The sequence below is a fragment of the Malus sylvestris genome, chromosome 5 (assembly GCF_916048215.2).
Source record: "Malus sylvestris chromosome 5, drMalSylv7.2, whole genome shotgun sequence".
Taxonomy (NCBI): Eukaryota; Viridiplantae; Streptophyta; class Magnoliopsida; order Rosales; family Rosaceae; genus Malus; species Malus sylvestris.
In genome coordinates this window covers 17,632,403-17,660,224 of record NC_062264.1, presented here as the reverse complement: position 1 = coordinate 17,660,224, position 27,822 = coordinate 17,632,403, and positions in this window count along the sequence as shown.

The following is a 27,822-nucleotide window of genomic DNA, read 5'->3' as shown; positions in this document are numbered from 1 at the left end:
CCACAAAGGCGATGACCAGACGAGTCAAAGTAAGATACTAAAGGGAACACAAGAGATTATGGAATTCCGTAGGCCCGAAAGAAGTGTACCATCTTGATTAGATGACTGATCACGAGATATAATAGGAGTACTACAAGCGCTTAAGTAAATCGAGAGCATACTTGGTTTGAGATAAATGGAGACCAACAGAGGTAAGATGAACCTCAAGACCAAGAAAATAATTAAAAAGCCCAAGATCTTTAATCACAAATTCATCGTCGAAAAGCTATTGAATCATTGCCAGTTAACACAATATCGTCGACATAAAGTAGTAAAACAAGATGTGTCGTACCATGGTGAAAAGTGAAGAGAGATAGGTCAGCAAGACTTTGAATGAAGCCTTGACGGAGGATAAATGTACTAAAGCGCTAAAACCAAGCCTGGGGAGGTTGTTTGAGACCATAAAGAGCCTTGTGCAGTTTACAGACATGATGGGGTCATTGAGGGTCCACAAAACCAGACAGTTGAACCATATAAACATTTTCTTGTAACCAACCATACAATAAAGAATTTTTGACATCTAGTTGCCGAGTAGACCACTCATGAGTGATTGCTAAACTGAACACAAAACGAATGGTGGCAGAACTAACAATCGAACTAAATGTTAAGTCATAATCATACCCATATTGCTGATGAAAGCCTTTGGTAACTAGACGAGCCTTATACAACTTAATGGAACCATCTGCATTATACTTAATCCGAAAAACCCATTTGCAAAAAACAAAATTCTGAGAGGATGACAAGAAACAAGAGACCACGTACCATTTTTAAGTAAAGCATTAAATTCTTCAGTCATGACGATACACCACTCAAGTAGACGTAAGGCCGAAGTGAAACATGTGGGTTCAACGGAATCAGAGATGGAGGCCTGAGTAAATGGGGCACTGGGTAATGAACAATGCCGTCAGAATATGGGTTGAGAGTGGCCAGTGCGTGATCTAGTCTCCATAGGATGGAGTGAGGAAGGCCCAAATGGGACAAGCAAGAAAGGCGCTGGTATAGTGGTCTGCTGAGGACTCAACAAAAATTGGCTGGAAGGATGCAGAGATGTTGGGCCTAATTGGGCTAACCTAGATCCAAAGCAAGTGGCGACGGCATGTAGACTAGCGCCACGTGGCTCAGCACGCTGGTCGGAGGGACAGAAGTAAACATGTTGGGCACGGGAAGAAGTGTGTCAGGCTGCAAGATTAGACGCATAGGTGGAGTTGCAGAAGGAGGCATGATGGGCTAAGCTCTAAGGGGAGGCACACTAGGTTGGGCTCCGATGAGAGGTGCATGCGTAGGTTCCAAAAGAAGCAGAATATTAGGAGGTAGAGCTACATAGGTAGTAGGTGGGGCAAACGGAAAATTATTCTCGTCAAAAGTGACATGAGAGATAAAAATCCCATTAATGGTTGAGTCAAGACAACGGTAGCCTTTAGTTGAGAGTTGTACCTTACAAAAAGACATTCTTTGGAACAAGGTTCCAATTTGTTAGTGATATAAGCTCCTAAGTGCGGCTAACATGCACAACCAAACATACGAAGGGGGGACAATTAGGGATGATGACCAAATAAACGAAAATAATTATTAGACCAACCCAAAACCAAAGTAGGAAGAAGATTAATAATAAAGATAGCAGTGAGGGCGACTTCAACCTAAAGGGAAGGGGCAGCGTGGGCAGTATTTAGAAGAAGATGGGTGACGGTGGATATATATTGGTGTTTGCGCTCGGCTAGGCCATTTTGTTCAGGAGTGTGGGGACATAAGACACGATGAACAATTCCAGTTTGTTGACAAAATGTTTCAAATGAATGATTAATATATTCAGTACCACCATAAAGGTCGTACCCAGTGCACAAGGCTCCCGCTTTACGCAGGGTTTGGGAGAGGTGAATGTCGGCTAGCCTTACCCCCATTTTATAGAGAGGTTGCTCCCAAGTCTCGAACCCGAGACCTACCGCTCATGGGCGAAGGCACTTGCCATATGATAAAGGGTTTCAAAGTGCATTAAAACCTCCAATTTGGCCCGCTTAGGGAAAATCCATGAATAACTACTATAATCATCGTTAAATAATACATAATAATGAAATCCCGAATTTGACGGAGTAGTGGACATCCAAACATCAAAATGAATTAAATAATATGGAAACAGAGCAATAACTGTATTGGAATTAAAAGGTAAATTGTGTGACTTAGAATGTACACATGGCTTACAAAAAGCCTTATATAATTGTGACATAGAACCTAAAGACATCTTAGACAAAACTTTGGAAGATGGATGACTAAGACAGGAGTGCCACAAGGAAGAGGAACAACATGAAAGGCAAATAGACGTGATGGTGAGACGAGATAAAGATGACCTTCATGGCTGCCTTGAAACAACAAACAACCATAGTAAAAATCAGAGATTACTTGACCAAACTGATGAATAGTAATGATAACAAAATTATCTTTAGTAAACTGAGAGGCAAAGAGAAGATTTTTCTTAATGTAGGGAACATATAAGACATTATTTAATTTGAATTGATGAGAACCTAAGGTGAGAGGAGAAGATTCAATGTGAGTTATAGGAAGAGAAGTCTTATTAGCAATGAGGATAGTTTCGTTACCATTATAAGGAGATGGGTTATGAAGAGCAGCCCCATTGTTGGGCATGTTGTGAGTGGCTCTCGTATCAAAGTACTAAGTAGGATCAGTAGCCGCACATAATCAGCTAAGGGAGGAACGGGGAGATGCAGACATCCAAAAACCAGGAGGAGCACCGCAATCATCGCCACTGTGGCCACCACGACCACCACCACGAGCCCAGCCATGTGGATGCTGATGAAACCCACCACGACCTTGATTTCTGGCACGTGGCAGGCTTTGCTGCATCACGGCATCATGGACTTACACTTGGAAATCAACAACATAGGGAGGATTGAGATGTTGATGCCTGCTGTGGTAAGAGATGACGAATGAGATGCTGCATGTTTTGATTAATAAGCTGATAAAGATGAGGCTGGCCCTCATATTGCTGTATAGAAGGTTGGCCCATGTGCTGTTGCAGAAAATTGGCAGTGGGAACAGGTCGAGTCTAGTTCTCAAAAGTCAAGAGACGAGAACGTAGGTCGGGGAACTTCGGGAAAGGTGGAGAATTCATTATAGCTGTAACAAACATAGAATAATCAAGACCAAGACCTTCAAGGATAGAGCTCACCAAATCAATATTAAAGACATGTTGATTAATAGCAGCAAGAGAGTCAGCGTAAAACTTAGGCTATTGAAAGTAGTCCGAGATGGTACGTAAACCTTTCGTAAGTGCCAGAAATTGAAACTGAAGATTTGTGGCATTGGCGAGAGATTGTTGAGAAAAGTGCACACGTAGACACTCCCGTATAGCTTTAAAGGAGGTTTTTCCAATAGCAAGGGACAAAATAGGCTCGAAAAGTGTGGAAGTCAGATAACTAATAACTAGTTGATCAGTCTGGAACTACATAGCAAAAGCAGGATTTGGTGTAGTGGGTTCCTTATCAACAGCAGGAAAAGTGGCGGCAGAGGCTGGAATAAAGCCATCCACATAGCCAAATAAATTATGACCCAGAAGAAACGACATCATTCGACTAAGCCAAAGTATGTAGTTGGAATCAATGAGTTTGCATAAGTGGGCAACGTTGGGACCAGAGAGAGAGGGTCCAACATGGGTGATGTATACGAAGCCTGAGTAGCCATGGAAGAAGCTAGGGCACATCAAGAAAAGATAAGGGGGAATAGCTAGGAGTTAATTTGAAGCAAAAAGGGGCTAGGGTTTTGTCAAGAAAGGGAAACCTAAACGAGTGATACCAAGTAGAATTAAATTGTATTGATTTAATTGATCTCACAAAGATACAAATATATACAAGTCAATTGACTTGGGTACGAGTAATCTAAAGTCCACAGGGATTTACAAAACCTAGCCCATGAGAATCCTAGTTGGAATCTTATACACTAACAAACCCATCTTTACTATCAAAATGCTCTTCGAAATTGGACCAACAAGGTCATCTATCCGGTGATTTTATCAGTTCCGCATGTTTCACCAACACAAAAAAAAAAAAGACGGCCTACTGGCGTGGCCGGACTTGGGCAGTTGGGTGGGCTTTGCATGGCCCACAAATTGCCCTCTTCAATATGGCCAGCTGGAAATGTAATTTGTGGGATGTCTCTTTTGACGGACGTGGATCTGAGTTGAGAATTGTAGGTGTAGCAAAGGTGAGCACAAGGGATTGAATCTAAGAGCTGTCTTTTTTTACAGAGGTGGAAAGTTTTTGAGAGTCGATTGCAGCCGTTCGATCCACATAGGGCCACCCACTTGGGCTTAGGACTATTGAAATTACACAAAAGTCCTCAATAACGGGTGTTAACGAGTGGTTAACGGGTTTCATGGGTTTACCCAAAATGACCCGTTATTTAACGAGTGATTAATGGGTTAACCCGTTAACCACCCAACCCGTTTATCACTCACTCGAATGCTAATTTTAACGGATCGGGTCGGGTCGAGTTAAAAATGCCAGGTCTAGCTCTTTTCCTTACCCTTCCTCCGCTAAGTGATGGCCTTCTGCCAACCTCTCACATCCTAGGAAAGTGGTACACATAATAAAAAGCGGAAAATGATCTATGAACTGCTCCTTGAGTCTATAAAAAAACGAAGGCTAGGTTCAAATGAAAGTGGGAGACAAATGGCAAAAAGCTAAAAGAGTTGAAAGTAGTGGAGAAGAGAAGAATGCAAACTGCAGACATACAAAAAGCGAGTCTTAACAGAAAGAGAAGAAAGAAGCAAAAGGTTGCAATTATGCAGAACGTTCACGAGGAAGAAGAATCAAAGGTAAAAGTTTTATTCTTCTTTATTATTTCTTTGGGTAAATTACATTTTACCCCCTTAGGTTTGGGTGCTATTGCAAGCTCATACAACATCTTTAAAACATTTCAATCTCATACATTATTTATCATTTTTTTGCAATTTCATACATCCTTTACTCAAACCATTAATTTGACCGTTAAGTAGTGGCGTGACAAATATAAAACTAACATATTTTGGTGATGTGGTGAATCAAAATAATTAAATATTAAAAAAAAAAAATTTTGAATAAAAAATAAATATGAAACCTCCGATTCTTCTTTCTCCAGCTACCCCTCTCTTTTTCTGTGCATCTCCATCTTTCCACTTTCCATCTCAATAATCTTCCATGGAAACACCTTCAAATCCATCCCAGTTCCAAACCCCACAATCCCTCTAGCATTTGGCACCATGCAATTTCCATTTCTTAACAAGTCCTACACACCCAATTTCTCACTCTCACCTCCCTTGAAAACTCTTTAGCAAAATCCAGATGCAAATTGTGAATGCAAATTTCTTCCTTCTTGATCTTGGACAAATTGCACCTACAAAACAATTAACACCTTAGGGTCAAGGCCAAGAACCTCATGCGCCCACGATGAATGGGGGGGCTTTGGCCAAAGAACCTCCGATGCCAAAGTTAGAATTTAGAGAGAAAAATGTTTGGAGAGTATTGGGAACTTTGTAAGTGTGTTGGAATCATCTTTTGGTGAAAATGGGAGCCTATTTATAGGGATAGGGTGGCCGGTCCCCTTTGGATGTTTTTAGGGTGTAATTTATGGTTTAATGTGTGATTTAATGGATTAATTAGGCAATTAATCCATTAATTGGTTAATCAACACATTTTTGGAATAAATATTTTAGGGGTTATGTAATTTATATGGGATGTTTTGAAGGTTATGAAATAATTACCTTGTGCAAAATATAGGATGAGGATGGATGAAATAACTTTGAATTTGTTACCTATTTTGGGCACTTTTGATTTGGTTGAAGGATGATTGCCCACTGCTCGTGCGTAGGAACCATGTTGTACCTCAAGGGTATATTTGCCCTCTTTTGTCCAAAAATCCACGTGTCGCCTTGTGATTATTTTTGGCTCCACAAATGCCCCTACACCTGTTGGGCTGCTCATAGGAAAAGGCAGCAGGTGTAGAGATCATCTTGCTTTAGGAAACGTAGGACTGCGTCCTGATGTAGATTCCCTCTTTAATAGGAAATTAGGTCATTCTAGGAAAGGATCCTATTGAAGTCCACATTAAGTGGGTTATTAAATCAACTTTGGAGAGCGATTTATTCTACCATACAAGAGAAAGAGAGCTTAGAGGATATTTGTTCCCTTTCCTCTAGCAATCTTCTACATCTCGCTCGTTCAAAGGACCGTCTTTCGTTAATTTCTTCGTATTCTCCGTGCCATACCAATGTAAGAAAAATTTAATTTTTTCTTGTTTTCTTCTTGGATAGTGCTATTGCGGGCAGCTGTCGAGGTGGTGTGGCATGTCAGCTAGAAGGGGCCAGGAGTCAGCTCGGCATAGGCCGAAGAGGCGTCGTGGCAGGGGCCACTGCTTGGGCTGTTTGGCTTGGCTAAAGCCAAGGGCAACTTGTGTGGTCGGGGCCGCGGAATGTGGCGCTGGGGTGCAGTGTTAGGCGAGCCACATGGCTCATGTCCTTTAGGCTCTTGGACCTTCCTCGGGCCAGGCTCGCGACTGAAAGAAATGAGGAGGTCGTGGGCTTCATGGGTTGCTAGAATGCAGGGCATGTAAGCCTCCTGCCTGCTAGAATGCTGGGTTGAGCTCCTCTACTAAGTACCGTGAATTTCTTTGGCTGCTTAGTCCTCTTCGTCAGGAGAAAGGTAGGCCGCCCCCGAAAGATGAGGTAAAGAAGATCAAGGCAGATGCATTGGCTCTTCTGATTGCTGTCGTAGAGTTTACTATGAATGAAGATGGAAAAAAGAGATCTTCCCCGCCTACTCAAGAGATGCTGGTTAAGAGAAAACTGAAGACTTATTTCGCTGCTCGTGAGGGTCTGCCTACTGCCGAGAGGTTTGTGATTGCCATGACTTCTTCTGATGGAAAGAAAAACGAGGCTGCTAGATTTGAGCATGTGGCGCCTATCATCGAGAATGGCTAGTACGATTGCTGATAGGGTTGCTCAGTGTAGAGGTCTTGTCATGCCCCCAGTGCCGAAGTCTGTACCAAGAAGTCCGTTGGGAGCTAAGTTTGGTTCACCTTTGGAGAGGCTTGTTATTATGAAGAGCGATAAGGTGGACTCTGCTGCTAAAGTAACGCTAAAGCCCACTCCCTCTGCTGTAGAGACTGACTCGCCTGCTGGGAAAAAAAGATTGATCGCATGGGTAGCTGTGAGAAATCCACTAAGCCTGCTTCTAGGGAGGCTGTTGAGATCCATGTGCTTTTAAGACCAGATTTGCTTGAAGACATGGACGTTTGTGCCAAGTTTGTTGATGGCGTTAGAAAGGTTATTTGCCCAAGTTCCTTCGCAAAGCATACGACCCAATATAGAATGACTGCTCTGCTTGCTATGATGCAGATGTAGCAAGGCAGCCAAGGAAGTGGCGAAGACTATGGCAGCTGAAGCTTATTCCTCAGCTAAGGAGATCAAGAGGTTAGATCCTGAGCTCGTTGCTTTGAAGGGGTCTAATATTTATGCCCCTACTTCTCTGCAGCTTAAGACCACTTGCCAAGAAATAATTGACTTGAAGACTAGGCTTGACGCGATCCAAGTTAAGTATGAAAGTGCAAAGAAGGAGATTGGATGTTACATACCTCAGATTCAAGATCTTGAGTTTGCAATTTCTGAGCTTCGTTTCGCTGTTTATGCAAAGGATGAAGAGTTGATTGCTGCTTATAATCAAGTGATCCACTTCAAGAGAATCGTCGATAGGCTTGAACCCAAGTGTTGGAACTTCAAGGTGTACTGAAGATCAATGAAAGTTTGAAAAAGGAAGTGGATGAGCTATAGTGCATCCTTGTTGGTCTGTTTGAGAAGAATGAGCAGCTGAAGGGTGAGAATGATGGACTTGAGGTTTCGAGACCTTTTCTATTTCTCTGGAAGACTTGCTTGTTTTTACTTTTGAGGCTTCCATTGGTGAAGTAATTGGAGAAGTTAATGCCCAGGCTAGGGTAGCCAGGGGTGATGTTGCTGCTAAGAGTATTGCAGCTGCTGAAGGTGTGGCGACCGAGTAGTCGTGGGATGTCCAAGCTGTTGTAGTCTTCTAGGTAGCCTTTAGGATTTTATTTGTTTTTCCTTGTATCACTTGTTTTGCTTGAACTCCTTCGGCCTTTGCTAATTATTTATAAACATGCTTCCTTCGCTTTTCTTCATCTTTGCTTCTTTTGTTCATGCCCTAACCTTTAGACTTGATAGACCAGTGGTAGGCATACTACTTTTTCATAAGCAGACAAGCTTGCGTAGCCTATGCAGCCGTAGGTATTGGTGTAGAACTTTGCAAAGTTGTTAGCCATAAGGTTGGCAGTCGGATGCCTTACTTACAGAAGCAGACAAGTCTGCGTAACCACTAGGCTGTTAACCTTGACTTTCTCCAATTCCGTAGGTTGCATAGCAAGTATCACAACACTTTAGGACTTGGTGTAGGTTGTTCCGAGCTTGGTAGAGGTGAAGCTTATCCACTACGCAGCATGTCGGCAGTGGATAAAGCTTCGCATATGCGCGCTAGCTTGTTTAACCTTTCACAAGAATGTGCGGTTAAATAAGTCTAGCACGGCTTTAATGCTCGAAGGGCAAGCCGTAAGCAGTCTTCCGGAAACCGTAGGCTACCTTAGTGCACTCGGTATAAACTTTAGGGTTCCAGGGCAGTCGTCTGTAGGGCATACTGCGTAATGTGCCCCCTCCGTCTCTAGGGCTCGGTTCCCTATGGATTAGGCCAAGAGACCCAAAATCCTTTAGTTAGCTAAGTCTTGAAAAAGACCATTGTGGCTACTTTTAGGAATCTCGGCACAAGCCATCGTGCATCTAGTTATACTAGGGCAGCCAGGCTCATCCACGTCTGGATATTCGGAGTGTAAAGTTTATCTTCCCATCTTAGAGAGCTAACCCATATGGGTGTTGGGGAATTGGTTTACCCTCTCACACTGGAGAGCAATTAGTTTACCCTCTCGCACTAGAAAGCATGATTGGTTCTTCGGGGGGGCACAATTCCTGCAATCAGTCCCTAAGAAGGGTGCAGTCTTCTTTTGAAGTGCAGGAGTGATAAGTTGTTGTAAGTATACGACCGAGCCAAGTTGTTATTACTTCTGAATTCCTCATTAAAAAATAAGTGAAACGAATAAGAACTTAGTTGTAAGGTAGGAACTGCATAACAACTGGATAGTCTTCGGCTTGTGAGGTGGTGCCCGTCGAGCTTCTTGAGTCTTCGGGTTTTGATGTAGCCGGAGGTCACACATGGTACTTCTTCAGATTGTAGGCGTTCTATTGCTTTTCGATCTTTTTATTGTTTCATGGTGGCAAGGGTGTAATTACTTTTGCCGCCTACTCTGCTGATCTTGTATGGACCTTCCCAGATAGGATCCATCTTTTTGGAGCCTTCTCCATAGGCAGTGATAAAGGCTTTTCTTAGGACTAGATCTTCGGGATGGAACTGCCGAATCTTGGCCTTTTTGTTGTAGTTGGAAATGAGTTGTTGGTAGGTTGCGATGCAGGTAATGGTCTGCTCTCACTTCTCCTCTGCCAGATCTAAGCTTGTGGACATCTCCTTACTGTTCTGCTCAATGCTTGGTAGTAGAGCGATAATACTTGGCTTGATGACATTAGGATGAATGATTTCTTCTTAGCCAAATGCCAAATAGAAAGAAGTCTCACCGGTTGCTCGTATTTTGGTGGTGCGATATGCCCATAGACATTTGGGAAGTTCGTCTGGCCATTTTCCCTTCTTATTGGTAAGGGATTTCTTGAGGCAGTCGAAGATCATTTTGTTGGATGCTTTGGCTTGCTCATTGCCTTGAAGATATATTGGCATGGACATGTGCTGCTTGATGCCATACTTTTGGAAGAACTTGGCCAAATCTCTGCCCATAAATTGCGGGCTGTTGTGGGTGATGATGGACTGAGGGATGCCAAATCGGCAAATGATGTTTCTCCATTTGAAGCGCTCTATGTCCGTCTGAATCGTGGTTTTCATGGGCTCTGCTTCTAACCATTTGGTGAAGTAGTCAGTTGCTACAATCATCATGTCTATGCCGCCAATAGTAGGTGGCATAGGTCCTACCAGGTCAACTACCCACTGCATGAACGGCCAATGACTCGTCTGCGGGTGTAGTTTGCTGGCAGGCAATGCTAGTCCCGGCTTGTAGCGTTTTGCAGCGGTCGTACTTTTGTACTAATTCTTTAGCATTTTAGTGCATGGTAGGCCAATAGTAGCTTGTGTTAAAAGCCCTTTGTGCCAAGGATCGACCTCCGGAGTGATTTCCACAAATGCTTTCATGGATTGAGCTTAGAACCTTTAAGTCATCGGGGAGGCACTAAGCAGCGGAGACGTGGTCCAGTGCAGGATCTTCATATGAGAATGTCGTTCCACATGTAGTAGCGTGCCGCCTTGATTTGGAGTTTTCGAGACTCCAATCTTTTGGTGGGGAGTGTGTCGTTGACCAGGTAGTTTATAATAGAACTTTGACAGTTAGGAGTTACACTAACCTGTGACACTTTGGTTGCCGGCTCCATCTCTATGCTTAGCTTGTCTAGATATTCCACTGGAATAAAGCATTTGAATTAGTGGTCGAGAGCGGAGTCCTAAGCCGGCTAGCACATCTGCATGGGCGTTGTCTGCCTGGGGAACTTGAGTAAGAGTGTAAGTCTGAAATGTCTTAAACTGCTTGCGTACTTTCTTTAGGTATTGCGCCATCCTCGGATGTTTTGCCGTGTACTCCCCAGTAGTCTGGCTGGTAATTAGCTGGGAATTAGAATGAATTGCGAGCTTCTTTACCGCCAAGTCTTTTGCCATTCGAAGGCCTGTGATGCGATGATAGTTAAGCACTCAAATTAAACCCTCTTGTTGTCAAATTGTAGTAAAAATGCAAGTAGGGATCGTTCTAAACCGGGGATTAGGAGGGCTTGCTAAAACCTCTAAACTAACTCAAAAACATAAAAACAAAGTTAAAAACGTTTGAATAGACTCAAACGACTCAAAACAGATTCACCAGACTCAAAACAACTTTAAAACACTCAAAAATACCTAAAAACACAAACTAGGCAGTTTCTGACTCTAACAAAACTTTGGACGAAATTTAGGTTTTGACTTGACTCAAAACACTCTAAAACACAAACAAAACAGATTTTAAACACTTTGAAATGAGAAAGTAAAAAGGGGATTTTAGTTTTGATGAATTTGAAACAAACAAACAAGTTAGAAAACTAGGCAGATAGTAAAACGAATTTAAGAAATAAGATGATGGATGGATTAGTTAGAGGTCCGTTCTTCACACATGACACATGATAAGTGAATTTTATATTATATATTTAACCCTATTCTTAGTATATTTTGGTTAATATTTTGGAAGAATTTTGATACTTTGAATTGTATTTTCAATATAGGACTTTCGACTTCCTCTGGAGCAAAACATGGACAAATGGACGAATTTTGGAGCAATTCCAGTTGGAGGACGTTCGTGAGTCACTTAGCTTGGTCGTATCAAAATTTGGAATTTTTCCATCAAGCGGTTATTTTCTGGTGATAAAATAAATGAGCGATGCGCGGTGCTGGAAAATGACGTTTCTGGGCTTAAATTGCGTTTTTGGAGCCCAAAATGACCTTGGATGGTTTCGTGACCTTCTGGAGATGTGTTCGGAATATCCTTATCTTTAAAACAAGCTGTCTTGGGCCGGATTTGGAGGAGATCTGAGGCTAAAACGTTGCTGGACAAGTATTTGGCAGATTCTCCTAGTTTAATTAGGGTTTTATTTTCTAAGATATTTTATTATTTTTCGTAGTTTCCTAGTTGGAATAAGAAACCTATGTCTTAGGGTTTGTGGGGGCTGAGCAAATATATTGCTTTGGCCGTCTACATTTTTCTCTACGCTTATTATTATTCAACTTCAGAGACAAAGAACTTGGCGAGGGTTCTTGGAGATTTTATACTTTAAGGTGTTTTCATTCCTTTTCTTCTTAAGAATATTTTCTATGATTTCAGTTATGAATATGCATAACTAATTCCTTTTGCTAGGGCGAAACCTTGAGCCTTAGCATGAATATGTAATTTTTATTTAATTGCTTATGATTGATTGCATGCACACTTTGAATTATTGATCACTGTTTTAAACTATCTAATTATCTTGATGATTGGCAACCATTAGGATGTTTAGACAAGTAATTGGATGCAATTCGGTCGGAATATCACCGGAGGATTGAGTATTGCTTCTTGTGATTGATAATTGTAATTCCATCTAAGGCGAATATCACGTTCTTAGGGGTTGCATGGTTCTTCAAAAGGTTTTCATAAAACTTAATGAGTCTTGCATGTTCATATTTGATCTGAATATCACAGACGGATTGCATGTTAGATATACGTTCTTGCTTGAATATCACGAGGAGAATATATATTAGGAAAACCTAACCTTCGAAGTAGCATGTGTAAATCGTAAGTAATTGGTAGAAACTCATAGGATTGCTAGGTGATGGTGGAACCCTAGTGCCTTTATAAATTGGTATTTAAAACTCTTTTCTTCGATTATTTTAGTTTTTGTTTAAAATTCGTTTTTAATATTACCCATTCTCAAACTCTCTTTTCTCAAGTTTTAATTCTAAGTATTTAATTAGGAATTGTTTCTATACAAATTATCCAAATAGTCCTTGAGGAAAACAACCTTGCATGAGCATCTACACTACAATATCCTTGTATTCTTGCAAGTATTTCATGTGATTTTGACCCTATTTGCATAGACGTTAAAAATCCTATCAAGAAATTGGCGCCGTTGCCGGGGACTATTTTAGATAATTTTTGTTTAAACTTTTTCTGATTATTTTTTTATATATTATTTTTCATCAAAAAAAAATCAATTTATTTTAACGCTTTTGTGTTATTGCAAATTCTGTAAACTGCATGGTCCAGACCAGATCAGGAACTGCCCAGATTGCACAGTTTGATCCAGAACCCGAACGCACACTGCATAGACAGAGGAGAGAAAATAATTTGGTTTGGGACGGTGAACTGCAAGGCACATTTCTGAAAAAATTATTTGCTGGTTTTGTAGACGATAAAATCACAATGGCGTTGCAATTGCCTACTGCAGGCAGGCCACTAAGAGAGTCATTTGTTGCCCGAGCTAATGATGTTCCTAATTGTATTGTATATCCTGCCCAGGAAGATGGCGATTCATTTGAGATCAAGCACCATATGCTTGAAATTTTACATACTTTTCATGGGCTGCCTAACGAGGATGTGAATTTACATGTTGCAAAATTTATCGTGGGTTGCAAAAATATCTTGATCAGGGGTTTTTCTGCCGAGGCTATTAAGTTACGTCGTTTTCCTTTTACTTTGAAGGATAAGGCTAAAACTTGGTTATTCACTTTACCAGCTAATAGCATTACTACTTGGCAACAATTGCATACAAGATTCCTGAACAAATATTATCCGGCATCCAAGACATTGAATTACAAGCGGGAGATTATGACATTCACTCAAAAGCCAAACGAAGAATTTCATGAAGCATGGGAGAGATATACAGAGATGTATATAAAATGTCCACATGTTAATATTGATCCAGATACACAAATGAATATTTTCTTTGATGGGCTTAATCCTACATCCAAAAGCCATGTTAATGCATCAACTGGGGGTTCATTGTCAAATAAATCTGCAAGAGAAGCATTTGAATTATTTGATACAATGGCTACAGAATCTCAACAATGGGCAGCAAAACATTCACAGAAAATGGGCATTTTTGAGTTATCAGCAGGTTCTCCTAATATGTCTGCACAAATGGAAAAGATGGAGAAGAAAATTGATGCCAAGTTTGATATTATTCTACAATAGATAGCCAATTCTACACAGCAGCAGCCACCTGCAGCAACAGTTTGCACTATCTGCAGCATGGCTACACACAACATATTGGGTTGTCCACATAAAGAATCTTACCCAGAGCTTGTGGAGCAACATGTTAATATGATGAACGGCTATCAAAGGCCTAGGAATGATGCATATGCAACTCATTACAATCCAGGATGGAGGGATCATCCTAATTTCAAATAGGGTGATAATCAGAATAATTCAAAACCATTCCAGCATGTACAAAAACCTTTTGTGCCATCAAAACCATCCTTGGAAGATCAACTTTCTAAACTGGCAGCTACAACACAAACATTCATGGAAGGCAGCAATCAAAGAATTCAAAATGTTGAAGCATCAATTAAAAGTTTGGAGCAACAATTTGGGCAGCTAGCTGCACAGATTTCAGATAGAGGAAAAGGCAAATTTCCTAGTCAAACAGTGCCTAATCCAAGAGGACATGAAGACTGCAATGTTGTTCGAACTTTACGGTGTGGAAAAAGTTATGACAATCGTGCAATTTATACTGAACAGAATCTGCCTGCAGTGCCAATTACTGCAGAATCTGAAATGCCAGCAGCAGAACCTGACAAATCTGCAGAAAAACAGAATCTACACAGTACAGAAACAGTCCCAAAACAGATTTCTTAGCGTGTTTATGACCCTCCACTGCCTTACCCTGAACGTGTAATTCCTAAAGCAAGAGATCAACAACTTAAAGATTTCTTGTAGACATTATCCAAGGTTCAAATCAACATTCCATTGTTGGATGCAATCAAGAAAATACCATCATATGCCAAATTTCTAAAAGAGGTTGGCAGCAGCAAAAAGAAGCTTGCAGATTTGGACAAAGTTGTTTTGACTGAACAATGCAGTGCAGTTTTGCTACACAAACTGCCACCTAAGAAAAAAGATCCAGGGAGTTTTAATATTTCTTGTACTATTGGAAATTCTAATTTTAAAAGTGCTTTAATTGATTTGGGTGCGAGTATTAATTTGATGTCTTTTTCTGTTTTCCAGCGATTGGGACAAGGAGATTTAAAGCCTACATCAATTATACTTCAACTAGCTGACCGTTCAATCACTTATCCAAGAGGTGTTATTGAAGATCTTATTATTAAGGTTGATAATCTTTATCTACCGGCGGATTTTATGGTTTTAGACATGGATGAAGACCTTCAAACACTTATCATTTTGGGGAGGCCGTTTATGGTAACAGCTAAAACTTTAATTGATGTGGAAGCTGGAATGCAAACTTTACGAGTTCAAGACCAATCTGTGGTATTTAATTTGTTTGAGGCAGCAAAACATCCTGCTGAACAGCAAGATTGTATGCGCATTGATGTGTTAAACAATATGGTTCAAGATAGTTTTTATGCCAGTTCAAATACAGATAAGTTGCTGCACGTTTTACAAGGGGAAATAGGAACAGATTCTGAAGATGAAGGTGTTCTTGAGTACATTCACGCATTGGACAGTTTGCCCACACAGTTGCCAAGGTTTAGAAATGTTTACGAGAGCTTAGGGGAGCCAAAACAGCCCCTTTAAGCTGTCCAGACAACAGCCACCAAAATTGGAGCTGAAGCCCTTACCAGAACATTTAAAATATGCACATTTAGAGGCTGCAGAAACACTGCCAGTTATAGTTGCAACTGATTTAACTCCCACAGAAGAAGATAAATTGCTTCGTGTTTTGAGGAAATATCAAGATGCACTAGGATGGACAATTGCCGACATCAAGGGTATTAGCCCAGCAATCTGTATGCACATAATTTTAATGGAAGACAACGTGAAGCCAACAGTTGATGCTCAACGCCGTCTTAACCCAATTATGAAAGAGGTGGTTAGAACAGAGGTTATGAAATTACTTGATGCAGGTATGATTTATCCTATTTTAGACAGTAAATGGGTGAGTCCTACGCAGGTTGTTCCTAAACGTACTGGCATGACAGTAGTTAAAAATGACAACAATGAGCTTATTCCTACGCGCTTAACTACAGGCTAGCGTATGTGTGTGGATTATAGGAAGCCAAATGCAGGTACACGAAAATACCATTTTCCTCTACCGTTTACTGACCAAATGTTAGAAAGATTGGCTGGCAGGGCTTTTTATTATTTCTTGGATGGCTATTCTGGGTACAATCAGATTCCAATTGCAACAGAGGATTAAGAGAAGACAACATTTACATGCCCATTTGGAACATTTGCCTATCGAAGGATGCCATTTGGATTATGCAATGCACCCGCCACTTTTCAGCGTTGTATGATGAGTATCTTTTCTGGCTTGGTTGAAAGAATTGTGGAAGTTTTTATGGATGATTTTTCTGTGTTTGGAGATTCATTTGATCAGTGCCTACATAATTTGTCATTAGTTCTTGAGAGATATCAAGAAACAAATTTAGTGCTGAATTGGGAAAAATGTCATTTTATGGTGAAACAGGGAATTGTTTTGGGTCATTCAATTTCTAGCAAAGGCATTGAAGTTGACAAAGCTAAAATTGATGTGATTGCAAGGTTGCCACCCCCTACATTAGTAAAAGGTGTTAGATCGTTTTTGGGACATGCAGGATTTTATCGTCGGTTCATCAAGGATTTCTCCAAGATCAGCCGACCTTTGTGCACTTTATTGGCTAAAGATGCACCATTTAATTTTGATGAGGCTTGCTTAGAAGTGTTCAACAAGTTGAAATCACTCCTAACTTCGGCACCCATCATTGCTGCACCAGATTGGGGTTTACCATTTGAATTAATGTGTGATGCTTCTGATTATGCTATTGGGGCAGTTTTAGGACAGCGGAAAGACAAGCTTCCGCATGTCATTTATTATGCAAGTCGTACACTCAATGATGCACAACTTAACTATGCTACCACAGAGAAAGAATTATTGGCAGTTGTGTTTGCCTTAGAGAAGTTTCGGTCTTATTTGGTTGGAGCTAAAATAATTGTTTATACTGATAATGCTGCATTAAAATACTTGTTGTCTAAAAAGGATGCAAAGCCTAGGTTGATTCGATGGGTTCTTTTACTCCAAGAATTTGACTTAGAGATTAAAGACAAGAAAGGCAGTGAAAATGTGGTGGCTGACCATTTATCCAGATTAATTATTCCAGCAACTAAGGAGGCAGATTCTCTACCATTGAGTGAGCGTTTTCCAGATGAGCAGCTCTTTGCTGCCCAAATTAATACACCCTGGTTTGCTGATCTTGTTAATTATTTGGCTACGGGTGTTGTGCATCCCGATTTTTCATTTCAGCAGAAAAAGAAGTTTTTGTCTGATGTCAAGCATTATTTCTGGGATGAACCATACTTATATAAGTATTGTCCCGACTAGATTATTCGCAGGTGCATTCCTGAGGTTGAACAAGACTGTGTTTTGCGTTTTGCTCATCAGTATGCATGTGGGGGACATTTTGGACAGAAAAGGACAGCAGAGAAAATTCTGCTAAGTGGGTTGTTTTGGCCTACATTATTTAAAGAAGCAAATAATTGGTGTAGAGCTTGTGACCGATTTCAAAGAGTCGGCAACCAATCCAAGAGGAATGAGATGCCCCAACAAAGTATTCTAATTGTTGAGTTATTTGATGTTTGGGGTATTGATTTCATGGGACCATTCCCATCATCTCATGGGAATCAGTACATTTTAGTTTTTGTGGAATATGTTTCTAAATGGGTCGAGGCCATTGCAACACCAACTAATCAAGGATCAGTGGTACTGAAATTCCTCCAGGGGGTTATATTTCCACGTTTTGGAATTCCACGGGTGATTCTTAGTGATGGGGGGAAGCATTTTATTAATAAACAGTTTGATGCGTTATTAGCAAAGTATGGGATTACTCATCGCGTGGCTACACCCTATCATCCACAGACATCTAGTCAAGTGGAAGTTACAAACAGAGAATTAAAGCGGATTTTGGAGAAAACAGTTGGCTCTACACGTAAGGTTTGGAGTTTAAAATTAAATGACGCGTTGTGGGCTTACAGGACAGCTTTTAAAACCCCAATTGGGATGTCGCCATTTAGACTTGTGTATGGGAAAGCATGTCATTTACCTATGGAACTAGAGCACAAGGCGTTTTGGGCTATTAAGGAGCTAAATTTTGCATATGATTTAGCTGGGGAGAAGCGTAAGTTGGAGCTCAATGAGCTCTATGAGATTCGTAATGATGCATATGAAAGTTCAAAAATCTACAAAGACAAGACTAAAGCATTTCATGACAGTAAAATCCTTCACAGGGAATTTTACACAGGGCAAAATGTGTTGGTTTTCAATTCCAGATTAAAGTTGTTTCCTGGCAAACTTAAGTCACGTTAGACAGGGCCATATGTGGTCACTAAAGTTTATTCGCATGGGGTTGTAGAGATAAAAAATGAGGTCACAGGTCATGAATTCAAGGTCAATGGTCACAGGCTCAAACCATACTTGGAATCACCCTATGACACAACACGCGAGTCATTAACTCTGAGGGATCCAGTGACTTAGCCACCAGATTTCTGCAACGTCTAGCTACAGACTTTAAATCAAGCGCTTATTGGGAGGCAACCCAACTTTCTAAGTTTTTCTTTACTTTGTTTCATTTTTCTTTCATTACTTTCAATTTCTAGCTGCATTTAAATTCCTAGGCTGCCTTTCATGTTCTTTAAAAAAAAAAAACAATAACAAAAAAAAACAAAAAAAAAACAAAAAAACAAAAAAAACAAAACATTCTTTGCTTTTACTTGTTTTATTTTACCGATAGTATCTTCCACATTTTTACCTCTGATTTCAACACCTGATTTTTATGCAGCCAGCAAACAAGATAAACAAAACTTAATGCACAGAGAGATCATTTTAGACGGAATCATACATCCAGTAGCAAATCTGTCATATACAAGCAGCGATGCGATGTTATACCTCTCTATTTTGCTAAGCGGCCATTCTTCAGCGTAAGCTAATGGTTTTGTCATCACGTTTCCTTTGCCGATCTGGGGTATTTTCCCTGCAACAGAACAATCAAGTGTATGAGTTCCAGTGGAAACAGGTGTATCAATTTGGGGGTCATCATTGGTAGAGAACAAAATTTTTACCTCTGCATGCCTCAGGTCCGAAATGTCGTCTCTGTTGCCGTGTCCTTGCTCCTGGCCAGCATCCATCTCAAGCACCTTTGCACACCAACGAGACACATAGCTTATACATTTGCATGGTGGAGTTATAGGCGACATGGAAATCACCACATTACGATAGTTGGTGTGAAGATGTGTACCTCTGTGGGATGATTGGAGCTGCACTGTGCATCATTTCTATGGCAGACACTAACTGGTTTCAGATTTTGCTGACAATCCGAGTGCGTGGTGTACATCGGCTCAGATCTGCAAGTTTGGAGGACTTCATACGGATAAACACACATGCATGTGTTAGATCTTGTTTACCCAAATACATCAAGCTGACACGGAAATAACACAAATTGAGGAGGATTTTTACCTTCCGCATCGTCACTTTTCAGCTTACTCTACCACGGCTCGGGACTCACAGAGGTTTGTTTGTTGCGGTTCTGGAAGGCTACGGAGACACCTCTTTGAGAGGATGCAGGAGCTGCTGTGACATAAAGGTTTGACTTACTGGTTGGGTTACGAGTTTTGAACATGGCAAACGCTCCGTGAGTCTCTTCGGATTTTCTAGAGTGGGAGACGGAAATTTTTATTTTCATTTTGAAGAGAAATGGGTTCTAAACTTCTGAGAGATAAGAGAGAGAGATCTGTTATGGAGGTGCAGCTTGCGAGAAATAATGCGGTCTAGGGGTTCTAAATGCCATCTGACATAACAATGGGTGACTGTAACACATTTCAGCGTCTCTATTGGAATCCTAAGGAGTTTCTTACACGGATGTATGACACGTGTTTTCATCGTGTGGCCCTGTGTCTCTGTCCGAGAGGGTTATTTTAAATTGGGAAAATACAGTGTCGTTTGGCTCTCGATTTGGTAAAAGGAAAAGAGCCGTTTGGGCTCATTTCCTAACAATGACTGTGAGGACTGCTCGTGATTTTTTTTTCTTCAGACATGGGAACTAGCATAATCCCACTTTCTAATGCACATGCCAACTGCATGCCATTCCAATTTCAAATCGGCATCCAATGTTCCTTTCGGTTTCTTTGGTTTGTAGGCTGGGTTATAATCCAAAGGGTCATCACGAGGCTATGTGCATCATTTTGTCACGGCCCAATGTTTCTTATGTTAGGTGATTTTTTATTTTTTACTTTTCCTTTTTGTTATTTTTTTTGTTCTCTTATTTATTTCATTTTTTTATTTCTTTGTTTCATTTCTATTTTCCTTTTTCTTTTAGTTCTTTGGTCTAGACTTTTGTTTTTATCTTTTCTAGTTTTGCTTTTTGTTTTTTTTTTAGTTTATATTTATTTTCCACACCTTGAGGACAAAGTGTGAAATAAGTTTGGGGGTGGGAAAGTAGTAAAAATTTAGGGTTTTTATTTTGTGTCAGTTAAATTTTTTCGTTTTTAAGCTAATATCCATAGATTATTTTAAACATTAGAACAAATGGACATGGTAAAGATTAATCCCACAGTAGAGTCTTTTCTATTTATCATTACTTAGACACCAATTCATGAATTATACTTTGACAATTGCACATTCACACCAACATGGTTTGTGGGGAGTGAGATTGAAACACTTGCTTTTTGTCTAAGTGTATTGTTGTTATTGTTATTTTTGTTCTAAATAAAGTAAAGTTAGTAAGTGTTATAAAGTAATAATTGTCTCACCCGAGGTTCTGCCTAGTAACCGGGCCAGTCCTGCCTAATCAGCAGTGATTCTCGCGTCAAATGGCAGAGTTTTGGCATGAGGCAGGGTGGTTAGTTGGTTTCGTAGCCTTTTCAGCTCGGGTTAATAAGTCCTTAGGGGTGTTCCACACCTAATGCCCTAAAGCCTTAGTGGTTTGGGAGTCATTGACCTAAAGCTCGCTACATGGGTTGGATCGAAAGCTTAAGTGAACCGACATTACACGACCACTACTGTTACTTTAAAAATTAAAAAAAATTAAAAAAAATTAAAAAAAATTAAAAAAAACTCGAAAAGAAGAAAAGAAGAAAAAAAAAATATATATATATATATGAAGTTAGTATGTGAAGTACGAATAAAGGGATGAGAGGTAAGAGTTTTGGTCGAGTCTCTTTAACTATGTTGGTTCACTTTACACCAAAGGAAGTTTGTGAATTCTTTTCTAATTGATTCTAAATGGCTTAGACTTTGTGGTGGGATTGGTTGGAACTTTTGAAAAGATGTTCTAATTTTTAACATTTTCTATGGATTGCAACTTGAAAGTGAGAATTTTATTTTAGCTAAGTTTTAGTTAAGTGTCAAGTTTGTTAGTTTTTATTTTTGTTTTCTAGTCTTGTTTTGCTTGAGGACAAGCAAAAAGCTAAGTTTGGGGGAATTTTGACAAGTGAATTTTATATTATATATTTAACCCTATTCTTAGTATATTTTGGTTAATATTTTGGAAGAATTTTGATACTTTGAATTGTATTTTCAATATAGGACTTTCGACTTCCTTTAGAGAAAAACATGGACAAATGGATGAATTTTGGAGCAATTCCAGTTGGAGAACGTTCGTGAGTCACTTAGCTTGGTCGTATCAAAATTTGGGATTTTTCCATCAAGCGGTTATTTTCTGGTGATAAAATAAAGGAGCAATGCGCGGTGCTGGAAAATGACGTTTCTGGGCTTAAATTGCGTTTTTGGAGCCCAAAATGACCTCGGATGGTTTCGTGACCTTCTGGAGATGTGTTCGGAAGATCCTTATCTTTAAAACAACCTGTCTTGGGCAGGATTTGGAGGAGATCTGAGGCTAAAACGTGGCTGGACAAGTATTTGGCAGATTCTCCTAGTTTAATTAGGGTTTTATTTTCTAAGATATTTTATTATTTTTCTTAGTTTCCTAGTTGGAATAAGAAACCTATGTCTTAGGGTTTGTGGGGGCTGAGCAAATATATTGCTTTGACCGTCTACATTTTTCTCTACGCTTATTATTATTCAACTTCAGAGACAAAGAACTTGGCGAGGGTTCTTGGAGATTTTATACTTTAAGGTGTTTTCATTCCTTTTCTTCTTAAGAATATTTTCTATGATTTCAGTTATGAATATGCATAACTAATTCCTTTTGCTAGGGCGAAACCTTGAGCCTTAGCATGAATATGTAATTTTTATTTAATTGCTTATGATTGATTGCATGCACACTTTGAATTATTGATCATTGTTTTAAACTATCTAATTATCTTGATGATTGGCCACCATTAGGATGTTTAGACAAGTAATTGGATGCAATTCGGTCGGAATATCACCGGAGGATTAAGTATTGCTTCTTGTGATTGATAATTGTAATTCCATCTAAGGCGAATATCACGTTCTTAGGGTTGCATGGTTCTTCAAAAGGTTTTCATAAAACTTAATGAGTCTTGCATGTTCATATTTGATCTGAATATCACAGACGGATTGCATGTTAGATATACGTTCTTGCTTGAATATCACGAGGAGAATATATATTAGGAAAACCTAACCTTCAAAGTAGCATGTGTAAATCGTAAGTAATTGGTAGAAATTCATAGGATTGCTAGGTGATGGTGGAACCCTAGTGCCTTTATAAATTGGTATTTAAAACTCTTTTCTTCGATTATTTTAGTTTTTGTTTAAAATTCGTTTTTAATATTACCCATTCTCAAACTCTCTTTTCTCAAGTTTTAATTCTAAGTATTTAATTAGGAACTGTTTCTACACAAATTATCCAAATAGTCCTTGAGGAAAACGACCTTGCATGAGCATCTATACTACAATATCCTTGTATTCTTGCAAGTATTTCATGTGATTTTGACCCTATTTGCATAGACGTTAAAAATCCTATCAACACACTTGTATATGAATCGTTTTCCAATTGCTTTTCAATAAACTATGATGCTCAACACCCCAGATTAACCGTGATGCACAAATTAACCCTCAGATTTTCCTTTACTCATTGAATTGGATGAATGCATGCAACAACTCAAATCATTCTCTAAAAGTCCCCTATATGAATGCATCATAGAGATACAATCAGAGATCATTACGTTCAATGAAAATCATAAGTGTTGACGAGGCAATTGTAACTATGAATGCATGATACATTTGCCAAGAATTCAATTAACGCGATTGTGACAAACAACTTTCACTACTCATGAATATAAACTTGTAACGATTAGGTGAAACTCATTTATATTCTAGCGTCTAATTCATGCATGAAAACTAAGTATGCATCCTTAATAAACATGCAAGAATCAGTTATGAAAAAGATAAATAATTGAATTGCAATCACAACTTATCAAATCACAATTGGAAGAAATCAATTCATATCTCAAGCATGTTCATGGCTTCAAACTTCCCCCTAACTAAATAGGGGTTTAGCTACTCATAATTGCAACAAAATCTGAAAATAACAAAGTAAACATTGAAAGCAAGAACGAAGTACACCTAAAACGCTCCAAAGTTCCAAGCTTGAAACGCCAAGGACCTTCGTTTTCACCACCTTGTTGCAGCACAAGTGTCTAGGATGTGTATGGATATATGGAGAGGTTAGGAATGTATTTAGGATTTGTGAATGTCTCGGCCAAGGGAAGATGACAATGTATGCTTCATGTTTTAGGATATGTTGGATGAATGTATATGTGAATGTGGTTGAATGTATGGTGAATGGGGAATGGCTGGATGAATGATGAAGGTCACGGTAAGGGAAATGAAAGTGTTTGTGGGATGTAAAAATTATGGATCAAGATGGTGTCCCTTAAGAATCAGAATGGTGGATGCATTTATAGGCTAGGGAGAGGACCACTCCATTTCCTTTGCATGTGCAGTTTGCATGAGTATGTGCTGTCCATGTTTCCTTCTACATTTGCACACACATGCACTCATCATTTCAGCCACAAATCACTACACTTTCTGCCCATGCAGCGTGTCTTTCTTTCCATTTGCATGTATTTGTTCCATGTTCTTGTGGCAGAAATGTTAAGTAATGATGAAGGGTTGCTGTTGCACAAGTGTGAAGGATGGTGCTCAAGGCCTCTTTGTCACGGATACGGTGCGTGTAGCGCTCTCCTAACCGTGACTTGCTAGTCTAGGCTGCTCTTCCATATGTTTGGCTCATCTATGTCACGGATACGGTGCGTGTAGCGCGCTCCTAGCATGAGGGCGAGTTATTCACAGGCTATCGGTTGAACTTAAGCCGTATTGAGTGATTGCTTCTCTCCGTCCATCGTGCTGCCTACTCCGATGTGAGGTGGATGATGCTCATTGCGGGCTTAGCCGTGAATAAACACTTTGCCTGGAAGGTTGCTCATGTTGACTATCGGAGTGTGACCCTAATCGTGAATGTATGCTCGTTTGTGGGCCTAGTCAAGAGTGCACGCTCCTCCTCGCTCTGAGACGAGAGTATACACTATCTCGGAGGCCCAATCTAGAGTGTACACTACCTAAATGCTCGGTTGTGGGCCTAGTCGAGTGGCTGCTTGTCGGGATGTTGCTGGAGAGGTTCTTTGTGTGCCCTTGTTCTACTTCAGAACACCTCGTTTAGGGCATGTTGCATCTCTGTGCGTTGCAAGAGCTAGTTCACCAAGGTCGTCTACTGTGTGAGGGCGCTCGTCAACTCTATGACTTGTCAAGACAAGTGTTGTTCTCCATTTGAGCAGTAGAAGTATGGTAAAATCCGAGCACGAGATTTGAGTTGGGAAATGTCAAATCCGAAAAAGAATGTGGTGAAAATGCTCCCGGTTCGATCGTCGGTCCAGAAATTTGAAACCGGGATGGTTGAACTAAACTTGGATCGATTTGGGCTGCTTGGAAGGCCACGGGAACATGCTGGGCCACGAGAGTGGACTGCTCAGCTGGAGCAGGCTAGGCCACAAGAGTGCGCTACTTGACTGGAGCAGGCTGCTTGGTGGGAGCAGGCTGGGTCACGAGAGTAGGTTGCTCAGTCGGAGCAAGCTGGGCCACAAGAATGGGCTGCTCGGTGCTTGATGCATGCAAGAGTGAAGCTTAGGTCGTGGCCTTAATACCGTGAGCCGCCTTGGATGGCATGGCTCAGACCGTGGTGAAGGCACCATGGACATCGCCACGGGTGGCTACCGAAGTAGCCACTGCGGTGGTTCCCGTGGTGGAAACTCGTGGTGGTGGTACCGCTACCCCTAGGATCACATTTAGTCTTATGGATCACCGCGGTCCCATTTCTTGAATATTGGAATTTTCACTCGTGGTGTTTTCTAAATTTCTAGACATTGTATTTTTCCTTTACGTTTTATCAAAGAATCTTTGCAAATAAAAAATTCTAATAATAAGGACGCATGAAAAAATACAAGTGGACTAGAAAATAGAGAAAAACCTTTTTATGCGAGAGTCTTCTACGAGTGTGGGACTCAACTTTCAATGAAAGCACCAATTTGTGGATGTAAATTTCTTCCTCCTTGATCTTGGACAAAATTGCACCTACAAAACAATTAACACCTTAGGGTCAAGGCCAAGAGCCTCACGTGCCCACGATGAATGGAGGGGGGCTTTGGCCGAAGAACCTCCAATGCCAAAGTTAGAATTTAGAGAGAAAAGTGTTTGGAGAGTATTGGGAACTTTGCAAGTGTGTTGGAATCATCTTTTGGTGAAAATGGGAGCCTATTTATAGGGATAGGGTGGCCGGTCCCCTTTGGATGTTTTTTAGGGTGTAACTTATGGTTTAATGTGTGATTTAATGGATTAATTAGGCAATTAATCCATTAATTTGTTAATCAACACATTTTTGGAATAAATATTTTGGGGGTTATGTAATTTATATGGGATGTTTTGAAGGTTATGAAATAATTACCTTGTGGAAAATATAGGATGAGAATGGATGAAATAACTTTGAATTTGTTACCTATTTTGGGCACTTTTGATTTCGTTGAAGAATGATTGTCTGCTGTTTGCGTGTAGGAACCCCGTTGTACCTCAAGGGTATTTTTGCCCTCTTTTGTCCAAAAATCCACGTGTCGCTTTGTGATTATTTTTGACTCCACACAAATATCATCTGCTTCCCAAATCCCACTCTTAAAATCCTCACTTCCGTAATCCCAAAATATGTAGAAAAGCAGGATGAACCCAACGCCCAACACACAGGCTTTCCTCTACTCTCTCCTCTCTCTCTCATCTCACACGCCACATACAAGCACCTTCTCATCCACTCTATCCATCACAATCCCTCATTCCTCATTGTTAGATTTAACGACGACGATGCCGCCATCTCACCAGGATTCACATTATCGGCTTCAGAATTGTACAAAGGTCTAATGGGCGAAATTTTTGTAGGTCATGGCGACCTACTCCACTGGAAAACCATCAAATTCGAGCAAGAATCAAAGAACTCAGGGAGGAATCGGACCTCGCAGTGGTGGATGTGGTCCGACAAAACCAGCTGGACGACATCAGCAGGCTTGGGTTGGGCGTTATAGGCCCGGTAGCTGTGGTGGGAGGTGAGGTAGAAGGAGAGGAGAAAGAAGGTCAGGATTATCAGAGAATAGAGAACCAAAGATGATTCTAATGACGATCCAGAGACGGAGCCCAAAGATTGATGTCGAAGTCGAAGAACACTGTGGAGGCATGAACCACGATGGCTTTGGGAAGTCTAGCGCAAGTTGGGGTTGGGTTGTGGAGAGAGGATGAGGTCGGGTTGGACCTTAGAGAGTAGCTAGGATGGTCTCGTCGTCGAATGTGTCGAGTCCAGCCAGCACCAGCAATGTTCTTTTTGTTTTTTTTTATATTTTATTTTGGCTTCATTTAAAAATTAAATCTTTATTTTATAATTTATTGACCAGTTAGCTGCCACATCAGCAAAAATATGTGACCCTATAATTGCCACATACTCAACAGTCAAATTAACAGTTTAACTAACGGATGTATGAAATTGCAATAAATGTTAAGTAAATGTATGAAAGTGAAATATTTTTAAGGTGTTGTATGAGGTTGTAATTACACCAAAACTCAAGGGTGCAAAATGTAATTTATCCTATTTCTTTCCTTGCACAAATCTCCACTTAATGGCATAGTACCTTCGAAGCAAAGTTAGTTTCCCACATGCTCTTACAAAGAAATGCTCCAGTGAATGACCTCTCTCTATAACAAAAGCAACAACCCTGGCCAATCCCTCTTCACTCTAGAAGCAACCTTCCAGTGATTAAAGCCGTTGGGCAAGAAGAAAAAAAACAAAAAAAGCAACAACCCTGTAGAATCATATTGTATTGATTTAATTGATCTCACAAAGCTACAAATACATACAAGTCAATTGACTTGGAGTACAAGTAATCTAAAGTCCATAGGGATTTACAAAACCTAGCCTATAAGAATCCTAATTGGATTCTCTTACACTAACAACCCCCCTCAAACTTGGCAATCTCAGAGTGACAAGTTTGGAATGTTGATAATCAAAACGAGGCGTGGACAGTGCTTTAGTGAGAAGATCTGCAGGTTGATCAATAGAATGAGTAAAAAACTAGACTTTGTGATACCCAACATGGCTCATTCAAGAATAAAATGATAGTCAAGCTTTATATGTTTCGTCCGGGCATGAAAGACTGGATTGTCAGCCATGTAAGTAGTATTGAGATTATCACAAGACAAAAACGTAGGTGATGTCACAGGGATGAGCCAATGCACGTAAGAGAACAAAATAGATTCAACACAAGGATGAGCTAATGCATGATATTCAGATTCTGTACTGGACTGAGAGACGATTGACTGCTTGGTATAGCTCCAATAAGATTCGGACCATGAAAAATGAGAGGGCTTGAAGTGGAATGACGAGTGTTTAGACATCCAACCCAATCAACATCAGAATAACCCCTAAAAGATAAGGACTGTTCAGACAATGGAAAGAGATGGTCTAGGGAAACTTAGGTTAATTA